Raw genomic sequence first — 15994 nt, forward strand, 5'->3', positions numbered from 1 at the left:
AGGCTGGGGCTCTCCCCTCATTTTATTTGGGCCTTCTGCTATGCATTGGCAAGTCTATCGTGCACTTATGGGATAAGATGGTTGAGTGGATTGAAAGAAAACTTTCAAAATGGAAGAGTCGGTACCTATCCTTTGGTGGTCACCTAACGCTTCTTAAAGTGGCCTTTGCTAACATGCCTCTCTATTATTTGTCCATTTTCAAATGCTCGCTTGTTGTTTGGGAAAGATTGGAAAGGCTAAGGACGGAATTGTTGTGAAGGGGATCAAAAGAAGGCAACAAATTCCACCTTTTTAAGTGGGATGATGTTTGCAAGCCGAAAATGGAAGGAGGGGCTGGCTTAAGGGATCTTCATTACATGAATATGGCACTTCTCGGCAAATGGCTTCAACAACTCGGAATCGAAGAAGCAAAGTCTATGGAAGGAAGTTGTTGTAAGCAAGTATGGGCTGAAGGAAGAGGGATTGGAATTGAAAGATTTCTCTCTCTCTCTCTCTCTCTCTCTCTCTCTCTCTCTCTCTCTATTGGGCCTCCAGTATCTAGAATCTATGAAGATGGAGTTCAAGAAAGGAATATCATATTTTGTAGGGGACGGTTCAAGTGTTAGATTTTGGGAAGATGTGTGGTGCGGTGACTAGCCACTATCCCAAACCTTTCCTAATTTGACTTGGGTTGCAACTTGCAAAGACATCAAAGTTGCGGACTATTTTTCCTCTAATGGTTTAGGAGCTTTCTGGAATCCTCCGTGTTGAAGAAATTTGATGGATGTTGAGGAAGAGTTGCTCTCTCTTATAGGTCGGCTTGTCTTGTTATTCCAACTAGTGGAGGTGACGTTGTTGTTTGAAAAGGCCTCGGTTCAGGAGTATTTTCGGTTAGGTCTTTTTTCAATATGATTCAGCTAGCTGAAGTGAGGAACAAGAGAGATCATGCCTTTCATTTTTGGTCATGTGGCGCCCCTCCTAGGGTCACGACTTTTGTATGGCTGGTGGTTAGGAAGAAAGTTTTGACAACAAACAATTTGCAAAAGCATTCAATGATTATCCTGAATATGTGTTCCCTTTGCAAGCAAGCGGTGGAGTCAATCGACCATCTCTTCATCCATTGTCTCTTCACTTCCAAGTTGTGCTCTTATTTTCTTTCTTCCTTCAACATGCCATTGGCCATGCAAGGTAATGTTAGGGATCTCCTTTGGGCTTGGCATGCGAGAGGTTCAAGAAGCAAGGAAGGAGCTATTTGGAAATTAGCTCTTCCGACTGTTTGGTGGGTAACGTGGATCGAGAGGAACAACCACTGCTTTCGCAACTCGTCATGTTCAACGGAGGCAATGGTGACTAAGGCTTCGGTGTTGGTTTTCGAATGGGCATCAATGTTGAAAGTGTTTTAGCACTAATAGTCCGTTTCTGTTTGTTTTGTTGCTCTTTGTGGTTCTTTTCCCTTTTTTGTATTCTTTTCCTGTTGACTTTTGCTGGCGAGTTTTCTTTAATAAAATCTTCATTACCCTTCACACACACACACACACACACACACACACCCTATATAAAGGAAACCTATTGTTATGGGTAAAAATGGATTGACCAGATGTATGAGACAGATGAGCCTAGCAGCCAGACTGGATGACTATGGATTGCTTGAGGGCTGGAAAATCACCCTGACCTTTGGTGTCGGCTATTTTATACCTTGGTCTCAATGACAGGCCTCGGATACCGACCTCGGCCTTGGAGACCGACCTCAGGTGTTACTGACCTCGGTCTCAAGGGATGACCTCACCTTGGAGGTCGGCCTGGACCATAGACCTCGACCTCAGAGTTCGGCCTGGACAAAAGACCTTGTCTTCGGAGGTCGGCCTCGAGTACCAACCTCGGCCTCAGATGTCGACCTCGGATATCGACCACCACCTCGGAATACTAATACACTTACAATATATAAAGATAGGATTATCTTCCAAGATATTCGCCGAGGATCTCAAGAAGTCAACCACGACACGTCCGAAGGAAGATCTCTTCTGTAATATGCAATCACCATCCAAGAGGCATTGCCATATACGTCTCTGATACCAAAGGCTATAAATAAAGGCCTCCTCTACAGTAAAAGGTACGACAAATATTCTGATTCTACTACGCCTCCTGCAAGTCCATATCATGACTTAGGCATTGGATGGTTCCCGGCCTTAACTGGCGCCCCTAATATCTTCTCTTGTTTTCCAATAAATCACAGGTACTCCGGCTAACAGGAAGTGAGGCAGGATCGACCAAATTTTTGCATCAACAGTTGGCATCGTCTGTGGGAACGATACCAAAGCCATTCCCATCTCATCGAGGTTCTACAATGGCGAAAGGAAGAAATAGAGCCCTGGCTGCCATTGCTACAGCTGCTCCTGCGCCAGCGGAATAGTTCACAAACCAAGGAGATCCGCCTTCCCAACTCCAGGCTGATTTTGCCCCCGTAGGCCCTGCGCAGAGGTCACGTAACTGGGGAGGTCAGCTCATTTCTTTGGAACATCAAGTCGAAGCCTTGACCGGTAATATTAACTAGATAATGCAGATCTTGGGAAGACAAAACCCACCTCTTGACCAGGGGATAGATGCAAGAGTAGCCACCGAGGTCTCTGCACCATCTCAAGCACCAATTGATTCACAGAGAACCAAGCAACATCCTGGGCGGCCGAGCCATGCGCCCTCCCACACCTCGGGAACTGTTACGCTCGCCGACTCCGATTTGCATCACACGTTAGAGAAGAAGAGGCATGGAAAGGCTCCCGAGAGCCAAGAACGAGGGGCCCTGCAAGGCAGAACTCAAGGAATTGCGAGGTCAGGTCAACAATATCCACCAAGCCTACTGCGCCCAAATACCAACCTCTGTCGAAGCTATGCTGGAGGAAACTAAGCTGCCATTTATCGACGACATTATGGGAGCCCAACTCTCACCCAAATTCTGAATGCCGCAAATCCCCCCTACTCCGGGTCTAGTGACATGGCCGAGCATTTGGAATCGTTCAGGGCATGGATGAAGCTCTACGTGCGTCGAGCCTTCTCCCTGACTTTGTCGGGGACTACACGAAAGTGGTATAAGCAGCTGAAGCCAAGATCCATTAACTTCTTCACACAGCTCGACAAAGCTTTCATCACCCAATTTATTGGTGAGAAAGATGAGAGAAAGCCATCGACCGACCTCCTTATGATCACTCATAAGGAGAATGAGCTGCTAAAAGACTACATCATCTGTTTCAACGCTGAAGTGTTCAGGTCGATGGTTATTCTGACCAAATAGCTTTGGCCGCCATGGTGGCCGGCCTTAAATGAGGAAAGTTCCTCTTTTCTATTGGTAAGAACCCCCCGACTACCCTCGCCAACCTACTTAATAGAGCTAAAAAAAATATTTCAATGTCAATGAGTTCTTTAGTTCACGAAGAACTACTCGAGAAGGAAACAACTCGGCTAAGGATAGAAAGCGAAGGGAAGAAGGGGAGCCCTCTCCATTAACGCCAAAAGAAAGAAAAATGACGTCCAAGACCGAGACCATGGTACCAATCGACATCTGAAAAGTCGCTTCCATCGGTACACTCCCTCGAACACCAAGCCGGAGCAGGTACTTGAGGAAGCTGGGCTGGTCAAGGAAACCTGACGACCGAGCTGAACCAATCAACCGAGCTAGGTAAGAAGACTCGTTGGCCAATCCCAACCTGCTCGATTAGGAGCGACCTCCCTTTTTAAAAGGGAAAAAGGGGCTCATGATTCTACTATTGTGTTTGCTCCTGCTTTATGGGTTCTACAATAAAAGAACTTCCCTAGGTTAGGGGAAGAAAATTCTTTTAAATGATTTCTCGACTATCGAACTACACAATTGACTACGAGGGCTTCCCTTAGCGCAAGAGAAGAAAGTCCTCCCCTACATGATCGACTACGAGGGCTTCCCTTAGTGCAAGGGAAGAAAGTCCCCCATTGTGAATTCTACTATGAAAGAACCTCCCCAGGTCAGGGGAGGAGAATTTCTTTCAAAATCCTACTATCCGAGCTACGTGATCAACGACTGGGACTTCCCTATTAGTTCTACATCGCACGACCTACCCGTTCTACTACGATTGGCCGACGATTGGGACATCCTTCAATTAAAAGGAAGAAAAGTCCCTCCTATTAATTCTACCATGCACGATTTAACACTGAACACTTGACTTATCGATCCTACGGTTGCTCGGCCCACTCACTCTATTCCGTCCGACATCTCAACCTCTCCCGACCTCTTCCGTGCGAGGCATCACAGTGTCAGTCTACACTAACTGACTTCCCAAGCTCTTGAAGAATGCTTGGAAGTAGGGGGGCTACTGCTATGGGTAAAAATGGATTGACCAGATGTATGAGACAGATGAGCCGAGCAACCAGACTGGATGACTATGGATTGCTTGAGGGCCGGAAAATCACCCCGACCTTTGGTGTCGGCTGTTTTCTACCCCAGCCTTAGTGACAGGCAAGGTGTTCTATAATGAAAACGGTGGCTGTAATGGCCACCACCGTTACCTTTATAATATGGGTTGTAACGGCTGTTACAGCCCCCGTAACGGCCGTTATGGTCTCTCTCTCTCTCTCTCTCTCTCTCTCTCTCTCTCTCTCTCTCTCTCTCTCTTTATTGGAAAAAAATCCTGAAAAACCTATATCTACCCTGTAATGTTGATTAAAAAGTATGGAAAACCTGTATATTCCCCATAACAGACAATTACGGGGTTGTTATGGCCTTTATAGGGGATATAACGTGCCGTTAACGGCAATTACGGATAATTTTTTGGCATTGTTACCTATATGTAACGGCCTTTGCAGCACACCATGGTGACAAGCCTCAGATACTGACCTCGGCCTTGGACACCGACTTCAGGTGGTACCGACCTTGGTCTCAAGGGATGACCTCGACCTCGGAGGTCTGCCTGGACCATAGACCTCGACCTTGGAGTTCGGCCTCGACCAAAGACCTTGACCTTGGAGGTCGGCCTCGGATATCGACCACCACCTCGAAATACCAATACACTTACAATATATAAAGATAGGATTATCCTCCGAGATATTCGTCGAGGATCTCAGGAAGTCAACCACGACACGTTCGGAGGAAGATCTCTGCCGTAATACGCAATCACCATCCAAGGGGCATTGCCATATACGTCTCTGATACCAAAGGCTATAAATAAAGGCCTCCTCTACAATAAAAGGTACGATAAATATTCTGATTCTATTACGCCTCTTGCAAGTCCATATCATGACTTAGGCATCGGAGGGTTCCCGGCCTTAACTGGCCCCCCAATGTCTTCTTTTGTTTTCCAATAAATCGCAGGTACTCTGGCTAGCAAGAGGTGAGGTAGGATCGACCAGATTTATGCATCAACACCTATTATGTGCACTTGTTTTTTTGTGATATTTTGATTTCTAAGTGTGTATTGATGTCTTTTTTAACATCCCTTTGAAGTTTCACTGAAAATTTGACCAATTTCGCAATGTTTCCCCATGTTTCTCAAAAGCAATGATACATTATGTGATACATCTGATATTTTCCATGTGATAACCGATATATTTTTGTATCCCAATGGTGTGATGCATCCATCGATAACGATATAGAAGACATTGATTACTTGTATTGTAGGATATTTGAATGATATGAACTCATTTTGGATATAACTGCATCACTTCTGTTAGATAGAGCATAGTTTTTGCCCCTACACAATGGAAAATTATTATGCATACTTGTTTTTGTAAAATTTTGAGTTCCAACTGTGTAATCATGTCTCTTTTAACATCTCCTGAAATTTCATTGAAAATCCCATCATTTCCAGATGTTTCCCCAAATTCTTTTTCCCTTTAGAATACGATACATGCAATATATTCCATGTGGTGCCAGTATGTCTCCATATCCCAAGGGTGTGATAATGATAGATAAAAATGGGTTGCAAGCGATGCATGAACCAGATCTTTACAAATATATGATAAAGAACTAAACCGACCCTAACATACTGATCTTTTTCAGTGGGAGCGCACCACATACCATGTGATCATACCATTTACCAAAGTCAACAGCGTACTTGCTAACCATGGTATGAAATTCATGTTGGGTCTTGAGTGTACTTGGCGATTTATTATCTATATTTTTAGGTTATTGATAGGTTCTTAAAGATGGCACATTACACATTGCATTGTAAACACTTGAGTAGACACCTAATCTTGGCATTCTATCTTGTCAGAAACAAATGTCCGTCATACATTGCCGTTTTGTCAAGTTTTAATAACATTGGATCCTAATTTTTGAAGTTTTTCACCTCTCAATTGCTTTTGTCCTATGAATATATAGACCCAGATTTTCATGTATCATTCTAGGCTTAGAGATGCATCAACGGAAGTTCCTGTTGAGAGACAATAAGTCTGGTTTAAGCATAGTACATGTATTGCATTTTAGGCCATCACACAGTGTGCACCCAACTGTGGCTGTTTGACCCTGAACCCAGCCTAGGGAAGCTAGTAAAAAGTAGATTTTTACTTAAAACTAGGGTACCAGGTCAGAGGCTAACCGTTCCCACCACCTTGACATAGTAGCATGGGTCACTCCAATTGGATGTTAAACCACTCACCACTGACATGGTATGAATGGGGGTGCTACCTAGGCTAGCAGTAAACACTTTCTGACTGGCCCTGGTAGCCTATAAAAGGGATCTAAGACCACATAGGTGGCAACATATGTACGACCACACTTAACTGAAGCATGTCTCTTGAATTTGATGACCAATCATCACCAATCATCATGAATTTTTATAGAATCAAAGAACCTCTTGATTGCTGCCAACCAATCAAGGAATTCCTCGATGTGAACCTGCTCCTTAAACTCTGGTAAATGCACTTTGAGTCAGAACTCTTGGTCACGGCCTACCCCACGATCACTATTGCCTCATCCTGTGTGTTTGTTCAATTGGGGTTCAATTTCCTTCTTGTTTCTCATCTCGCCAAGCACAGTTTCCTGACATGCTTGCTGATAGGCTCACTTGGAACATGCAAACCAGTCATGCCCATGTTTATGGTCAGCTGCTCCAACAAGGAATGAATCTCATCAGTAGACTGTTGAAGGTGTTGAATTCTGTTCTTGTCACATATTGCTCCTGGAATATACCTATTTACACTGTCTCAGACATGATTCACTCTTCTACCTCCATTTCCACCTTATTTGGCTGTCAAACCATAGAAATATGTCCAGATTGATTTGCATCAAATTTTTTAGCCTTGGATTTTCATATGGACACCTTTGGATCAACTAGAAGTAAGAGGGGTCCTAGTATGTTGAAAGAGAACTACTCTGATACACTCTCATCTCAGCTCTTGTAATACTGTCTTTGTATTGCTAATCACTGCTAATCAATACTAAATGAAACTCATGCAACTTGTCACGTTGTACTAAAAAATTAACCAATAGCAAGCCGTAAAAAACCTCCAAATTCACTCGTTGGATCTCTTTTCCCTAAATGAAAAATCAGCTCTTTCCAAAACAAAGATAATTAACCAATCTCAGACTCCTTCCCTCATCCATCTCCTCTCTCCTAATCCCTAATCTATATGATTATTTTCCCTTTTGCACATGTCAGTCCCAGTACAAAATAAACCATCTCATGGCATTCTGTATCTGTGGGTTCCACCTGGACTTTGATGCTTGCTGCCCCTCTCCTTTTTAGGGGCATTGATCTTCTTCAATGATGATAGTGGGCCACCCATTACTACATCCATTCATCAGGTGGGCCATCAGTGTATGTTGAATGTACCCCTTGGCCATCTTTTTTCAAGCCAACTATTTTTCTCATAAGACTGGCCAGACTGATGACTGGAGTGGCACAAATTTTGGGCAATATTCACTTCATGATGATCTCGCACATGTTCCATATTAGTGCATGTGCGGCAATGCTCCTTTACCATCTCACTCTATTGACTACCATTACAAGAGGCTTCTAGAATAGAACTAGACATTATAAATTTCTATTTGTGAATTGCTATCTAGCATTCTTGTGTTTTCTGTTGCTAATCCAGGAAGCATGTAGATGAATGTCTTAATTGACAAGGAGAGGGGGCTTCCATGTTCTGGTTTGTCAAAATTTTGAGGCAAATAAGGTTAGAATTATAGCTCAAGATTTTTGTAGAAAAGAAGTTTGTAAGATTCAATATGTAAGCATTGGTTATCTTTATGAATTGAGAATTGCATTGATTTATCCACCACCTTTTGAATAATAACATCATGCCTGCCCATTGGCAGAACATAGCATTCTCAAATCCTTTTTTCTTTTTTATAGGACTCGGTTCATGTTGCTAACTGGCATAACATGATCTCAGGTTTTTTTTTTTTTTTTTTTTTTTTTTTTTTTTTTAATTTTAATTTTCTTTTATTTTTTGTAAACTGTGCATCTGCTTGATCCTAGAACCAGATGATTAGTAGAAGCACGTTGAAATGCTGTGTGTGTGTGTGTCTCTATATACACATGTTTCCGTCTCTTTGTCTCTTTGTCAGGTCTGATCTCATAATTTTACTTTGTCAGGTCTGACCTCATAATTTTACTTTATTAGTTGGGAATCATTGATTTTCAGCCTGAGGATATGCAGCTTCCCCAAGCCCATTGTCCATAGACCCTCAGAATATTTTTGGATTTTTTTTTTCCTACTACTGTTGCTGCATTTCGTTTCTTTCCAGTTTGTTTGGAGGTCATTGATTGAAAAGTCGGCCACTCTTGTATTCTAATTCTCTCCTCGCATCTGAATCTGTTTGACTATGCACATGCCTATGTGGTACATTTGAGGGACTCCTATCTTCTACCTAGAGAGAGCACTGTGTAAAGACGGTCATGCGGGCATGAGCAATGAATCAATATCCATTTGTTGTCACCCCGTATATACAATAGATTACTTTACAGTCTGTGAACCAATGCAGTTCGGCACATGACATGGAGGGATTCAGTTTAGCAGCTCCCTGTCATCAGTAAAATGTTCACAATACATAAGTGTCAGCTTGATTTTGTCCAGTTGGCGAGAGGTACTGGCATCAATACATAAGTGTGCACACATGATTGTTGCACAATGAACATGGAGATCACTTGAAGAATGCTTTCATGGTCTCAATTCGAGAGCATAGACTACAGCTGTACGTTTTATTAGTCTTCTCTGACCAGAAGGTTCATCATTGAGACTTGGATATTTCCTGGGAAGGCTTTGGGGCATTTAAAGTGAGTCCCAATGAGGGGCAATACATAGGTGCTCTTAGGTTTTCCAAAAGAGAAACTGTCTATCGTGTGGATGTCATGAAAGGGATTCACAGGTTAGTCTGTTAGTTAAGGACCGATCCACCAAGAAAGATCACTGTTACAATTGGCCCAGCTAGTCATACCGGTATGCCATCTTTTGTGTAAACAGTTTTTTCAAAAAGTCCTTCAAAAGGATATATATATATATATATATATATATATGTGTGTGTGTGTGTGTGTGTGCTTTCTTAATAAAAGTTTGTTTTTTGGTCATGGCCGATCAGTTATTCAATGGTCGATCTTCAAATTCCACTAGTTGGGGCTCACTTTTGAGGCCATAGCCCAACCAAATGGTATGGTGATGATGATTCAGTGGAGGAAAGGACATGTAATACCCTGGTTTTCCCAATGGTCGGCAGCACGTTTGTATGCCTGTCTTGGTTACCCGCTCATAAGCAACCTTCGCACCTGTAGTAGTACCCCGGTACCTCACATCTTTGCTGCGTATGAGCGAGCATCGTCCGAAGCCCCAAAATGGGACTCAGATTGTCCGTGCGCAGTATGCACCCAAGTAACCTGAACCCCGGGACTTTGAAATTCCTGCCATATCGACTGGCACATTGCCCTAATCGTGGGGCTACCATCCGTTCATCCATGTGGCGCTCCATTTGTGAGATACGCCACGAAGAACCGCACATAAACATATATATGGGCGTGGGCATATAGCTCATGACCCATTTTAGAAAGCCAATTTCATAATTTAGTGAAATATGTCAACACTCTCCACCCACTAAACTCACACATCACCATGATATGACCATGATGTCATGGTCCCCTCACCACACATGCACATGAAACATCACCCCATTCACACCACATGTACATTCTCCTTATGATACCTCGCCTAGAGCTCTCTTTTCCTATGACGCATCACCCTCCATGCATGAGCCATGGCCACACAATGTCAATAAACTCCATTAACTAGCTAACTTAAGTAAACTTACCCATCTCCCCCAACCAAGGGTTAACTCTCTACATAGAAAAGGGTGACTATGGTGTTAGCCATTTCTAGCAAGAAAATTTTCATAGAAAAGAGATGAGAGAAAAAAGGGGCAGAGAGGAGTGTGAAAGAGATAGAGTGGATCACCATTGTTGAGGAAGATCCAAGTTATCCAACCATAAGGTAGGTTCATCTATGCTTTGTATTACTTCCTTTATTTTCTTTATGTATATTAAAGTGGGCCCCACCATGAGATCATGGTGGTGTTTGGGTGGCCTCAAACCACATCTAAGTGGGCCACCCCTTGGAGGAAGCATGGGAATGAAATTCACCATTGAATTCCCACAGAGGCCCACTTTAATATATGCGCTGCCACTTGATTCTTTTTAATTATGTAGTTGTATTTGTAGGTCCACATATCTCCAATTGGTCCGAAATTTTGTGTGACGATAGCGGACTTGGTAGAGCATGTTTGTACCAAATTTACGGTCAATTCGATCTAACCCCTTCATCTTATTAATGTAATTTGGACTAGGTTTGTTGTCTACCGCGGTGGTTAGCACTGATATCCATCCAAATGACTGAGAATTTATGGGTCCACAGATCTTCAATTAATCCCAAAATCTGTGTGATGATAGTAGATTTGATAGATCATGTACGTACCAAATTTGGGGCCAATGTGATCTATCTAATCCCTTTATTCGATTAATGTAATTCAGACCAAGTTTGTTGTCCTGTGCAATGGTCAGTGCTAGTACCCTTTTAAACGGTTGAGAGTTTATGGGTCCACAGATCTTTAATTAACCCCAAATTTTATGACGATAGTAGACATGATAGATCATGTACGCACCAAATTTGGAGTCAATCTAATCTATCTAACTCCTTCATCAAATTAATACAATTTGGACCAAGTTTGTTGTCTAGTGCAATGGTCAACATTGAACCCTTTTAAACAATTGAGAATTTGTGGGTCCACAGATCTTCGAGTAATCCCAAATTTTGTGTGATGATAATACACTTGTTAAATCTTGCATGTACTAAATTTAGGGTCAATTTGATCTATTTAACCGCTTTATCAGATTCATTCAATTTGGACTAAGTTTGTAAGCATTGACACCTTTCTAAATGGCCAAGAATTTATGGGTCCATGGATCTTCAATTAATCGTAAATTTTGTGTGATGATATTAGTCTTGATATAGCTTGTATGTATTAAATTTGGGGACAATCCGATCTATTTAACCTCCTTCATCCAATTAATGCAATTCGGATTAGGTTTGGTGTCTAGTGCCGTGGTCAACATGGATACCCTTCTAAACAAATGAGAATTTGTGGATCCACATATCTCCAATTAATCCCAAAATTTGTAGGATGAATGTAGACTTCATATAGCACGTATGTACCAAATTTGAGGCCAATCTAGTCTATATAATCTTTGATGCGGGCCCTACCATGATTCTTGTTTGCGATTCAACTTGTCCGAATGGTCACATAAACTCGGACGAAGGGGCCACACAAATATTAGCTTGTCCTAGAACTCTGTCCCATTGCGATGTTCATATTACATCTGAACATTTATAAGGTTATTTCTTCTAAGTTCGACTGAAAACACAAATATTATTTTGATTTAAAACTTGGTGGGCCCCACCATTACGGTGGTTAGTCCAACCGTGGGCCCCACTTTGATGATTATGCTTGGGCAGTGAGGCCCACATTCATGTATGTAATCGTACTTGTGCGGCCTATAACTGCGGGCCCCTTTTTATAGGAATGTTAGGCCTTTGAACAGGCCAATTCCGGTGTATGTAATGAAATTGTCGATGTGGACCCTATCACGGGATGTGTGTCAACCATTGAATCGACCTATTCAAGTAAGGCATGTAAATGCTAGTTTTTGAACCGCAATTTACATTTGGGCCGACTGCATAGTTAGTCGCTCGATGTGATAATAATGATGTTTCATTATATTGATGTGCGGTTATAATGATGATGATGGTTGTGATTTTATAGTTTGTTTGGTTCATTTGGCATGTTGTAGTGTAATAATTATGTATATAGTTAATTATCAATTGTTTATTAGGCTTTAGAAGAGGCCCTTTGCCTATTGGGCCTTGGGAAAACCCATTTTACTATCAAGCCTTGTGAAGCCCACTCGTTCATTGGCCTTGTGAGAGTTCACTTGTTCATGGGCCTTGGGAAAGCCCACTTGCTTATCAGTCTTGTGAAAGCCCACTAAAGGAATTGGGCCCACTTGAGGGGTGCATGAATTGAAGTCCAAAGGACATGGGCCCATAACCAATTAAATGAATGATATATATAGTGACTTGCTAATGGTAAGACAGTGTGTGCTTCTTTCATATATTCTATGGATGTTTGGTGACGACCCTCATGTTGGTCTAACCGAATTCGTGGATGTTTTGATCTCGATTTGAAACCATACAAATGCCTCGGGAGAAGTTGGAGTAACCTTCTCTTATGTGAAGAAGCCCCACTTTTCCTAGCTTAGGGAGGTCATTAGGTCTTTAGGGTACGATACACGATTGTTACTCCAATTGGCCATTGGGAAGCCCACTGTCTTCATATGCATACGTGTTGGGAGTAAGGGAGAGTGTGGTGAACCTACCATAGGGGAATGGTGAATTGCTCCCATTCCTTGATTTAAAACCTTTGATAGTGAAATTCGGTATATTCATGGGTTGAGTGCGTCCGCTGGAGTGGAGTAGGCAAATAGTTGAACCACTATATATGATTGTGTTTGGGATTGTTATTTGCGCAATTGTTTAATTATGTATATATTTGAAAGTTTAATTATACATATGCATAATTAGATGAATGCTTAGTGATTAAATAGGTAGCACTTCCCACACACACATATACACTATCTTCATATACTAGTTGCTTATTTGCAAATCATGTGTAGTTTATATGATTGGACCCTCTATTGGCTTGAAAGCCTTAAAGTTATATTGCATTGCTTAGTTTAAGTTAGGCAATTATTGTTTTTAATTGACATAAATTTTATGTAACACCCCGTACATTTTCGTACTCGGGTGTTACCACAAATACCCAACTTTTGAGCCGTGCACCTACAAACCTATCAGGAGTAATCTTCCTCCATAGATTGAGCCATCTAACCAGCTAATTATAAAATCAATAGCTAGATTTCCACTTGGATAGTCTCCAAGACACCTAGGACCGTTAATGATCTACTCTGAAGCAATTCAGTCATTGAATTTCATAATCATCCTAGATATCGTACTATTTAATTATAGAAGCAGTTGCTAAATTTTCTCTATTGGACTAGAAACCTTTATAATTAATGACAATCAGATTTGAAACAATTTGACCTTGAATTGCTGAGAATAGACAGTTAAACTGTAGATTTCAAGTTGTGTAACTCACTTGAGTAAGTGAATTCGCATAAATATTGTGATATCGTGATCTAACTAGGCAGATTGTGTTGATTTCGATCCTTAAATGTACAACTAACTCTTGCAACATTGGGAGTAATTTGAACCATAAGGTGATGACTCTTGCCCTTAAGCTTTCCGCTTTCATGTTAGATTAAATGATAGTCTCCCTTTCTATTTTAACTGATGGTTGATCTCTATTTTTCATGATACATGTGTTATTAATTAGAATAGATCCTCGAATCATATGCTCAACATTGATCCGATATGAACACTTACATGTTGCACTTGAAGATTGTCTATGAACTTGAATTGCTATATCAATTTGTGGAAAACTTCACTTATACATGTATATCCATATTGAGATGTAACTTGATTCATTACGTTTATAATGGGCCCTCGATCTAGTGGCCATTTTGTGTATTGGATTAAATGAATTTCTATTATGGATTTGCCATCCTGTGGAACATTTGCGCCTTTGTGACTTTTGGGGATAATCCTTTTTCATCATATCCTTTAACAGACTATTTGCCTTATGTGGCTTTGATTTAATATTTGACCTATATAGCTTGATTTGATATTTGGTCAATGTGGCTTTGATTGAATATTTTCCCTACGTGGCTGATGGATTATTTTTGTAAAATCCTACGATGGTAAGTTCCACTTGTTGAACTACGATTGGCTGCTTGTCGAGGAGGATACCATTAAACGTCCTAATGTTGGAGTCTCATAAATTGGGGATCGTGACATGGGACACCATGCCCGAGCTGTTGGCCTATGCTAGGTGACGAGCCCCCCATGGTGACCTTTGAGCTTTCTTAAATTGGCTTGTTGAAATTGGAATAATAACAGTTGGGCTAATCATGCATTCATAGTATACGAGCGATGACAGGTGGCTAACTCTGGATGTTGTAGCACATGCCCTTAGTCGTGATATCGTTTCGCTAGCTCCCAGACCATCGACTATCGACCCACTTTTGGTGAGCCTGGTCACTACACACATACAAGATGTACTTTCACTAGTGGCTAACCACATGCATGAGTTTTTCCCAAAAGCCAACTAGATGAGCACCCCTAGTTGATGTGCATTCACGCATATACGCATTTAAGTTGCATCATGGATTGTTTTGTATGCTTTATTGTTTAAACTATAGTTAACTAATGTGGTGGTGTGTAATCTTGAGGGGAATTCACATTGAGCCAGCTACTCATTCTTTGAATATTTAACCGTATAGGTTATGCAGACAATTTAAGTAATACTCATGACTGGATTGATGAGGAGCAAGGTTCGGATATCGGGGATATGTAGCTGTACACGCAGCTCAAGTCTAGCAGCATTTCATTTTATTTTACTTGTTAAATTGTGACTTCTTGTAAATGTTATCCTTGAGACATTGGTTTGTGTAAGCCTTCGGGCAGCCACTGAAATAATTATATATATATATATATATATATATATATTTATATTTATATTTATATATGAACTTCATTTTATGCTTGATTTGTTTCTATTCCATTAAGCTACGAACTCTGAAAAAGAAAAAAATATATATGTGAAATTTGGTTATTTTTAAAAGTTAACACTCGGGTTTTCAGAAAATAAGTCGTATACACGGGTTTAAAAAATCGAGGCGTTACAGTTGGTATCAAAGCGGAGTTTAGAAAAATCAAGCCTTGGGAAAATGAACTTATACAAACTTTAAGTGTCTTAGGTTAAGATGTTAGAATTGAAGATTTGAATCTAAGTGAACCTCCCATAGACTTAGGAAAATTTTGAGAATTTTGAGACCCAAACTTAGGTTCACTTAGATAATATTAGTAATGCCATTCGAACTTAAGTGAATTTTTCCTATAATTAAGGAAAATTTTGAGAATATAGAGACTCAAGATTCTAGGTTCTATGGAAAATTGTTTGGATAACCATATAATTTATAAACAAAACTTAAACTATCAAGATGTTTGTTCAAACTTAAAAACTAAACTTAGGTACCATGGGAGAGCAAATGCCCACTATGATGTAATTAAGATCAAGGACATTTCTTATATTCAACTCCCAAAGAACAATTTTAGGAATATAGAAATTTTACTTTTTTCAAAATTTCTTAGTTAGAAATGATATTTTCACGATATTCAGCAAATGAAACGAACTTAGGCATCATAGGAAATTCCTTAGCCACCCTATTGTACATTACATCAAACATAATCACTCCCTAAACTTAAGGAATCGTACTAGAAATTGCAAGTTGAATTCCCTAATACATCTCATTAGTTAGAGACAATATTCCTCACAAACTCCAACACTTAGAATTAACTAGACGAGAAGTTATAGAATTTTGGGTAGACTTTTAAC

General features: G+C 40.8%; 1 protein-coding gene across 10 annotated transcripts in view; it reads left to right on the forward strand.

Annotated features, from left to right (window-relative positions):
- The window catches only part of LOC131243168 (arogenate dehydratase 2-like), a 64341-nt gene extending 49245 nt beyond the window's left edge, over window positions 1–15096 (forward strand). For 4 of the 10 annotated variants that reach the window (XR_009169912.1, XR_009169918.1, XR_009169917.1 and 1 more), the window contains one exon: window positions 8035–8274. The gene's annotated coding sequence lies outside the window, so the exon portion shown is untranslated. Of the gene's footprint in view, window positions 1–5998; window positions 6066–8034; window positions 8275–14879 lie in introns of those variants that run through there. The other 6 variants (XR_009169914.1, XR_009169911.1, XR_009169916.1 and 3 more) reach the window with 3 other exon arrangements.
- Window positions 15097–15994: the final 898 nt, after the last annotated feature.

Source organism: Magnolia sinica, chromosome 4 (genome assembly GCF_029962835.1).
Source record: "Magnolia sinica isolate HGM2019 chromosome 4, MsV1, whole genome shotgun sequence".
Lineage (NCBI taxonomy): Eukaryota > Viridiplantae > Streptophyta > Magnoliopsida > Magnoliales > Magnoliaceae > Magnolia > Magnolia sinica.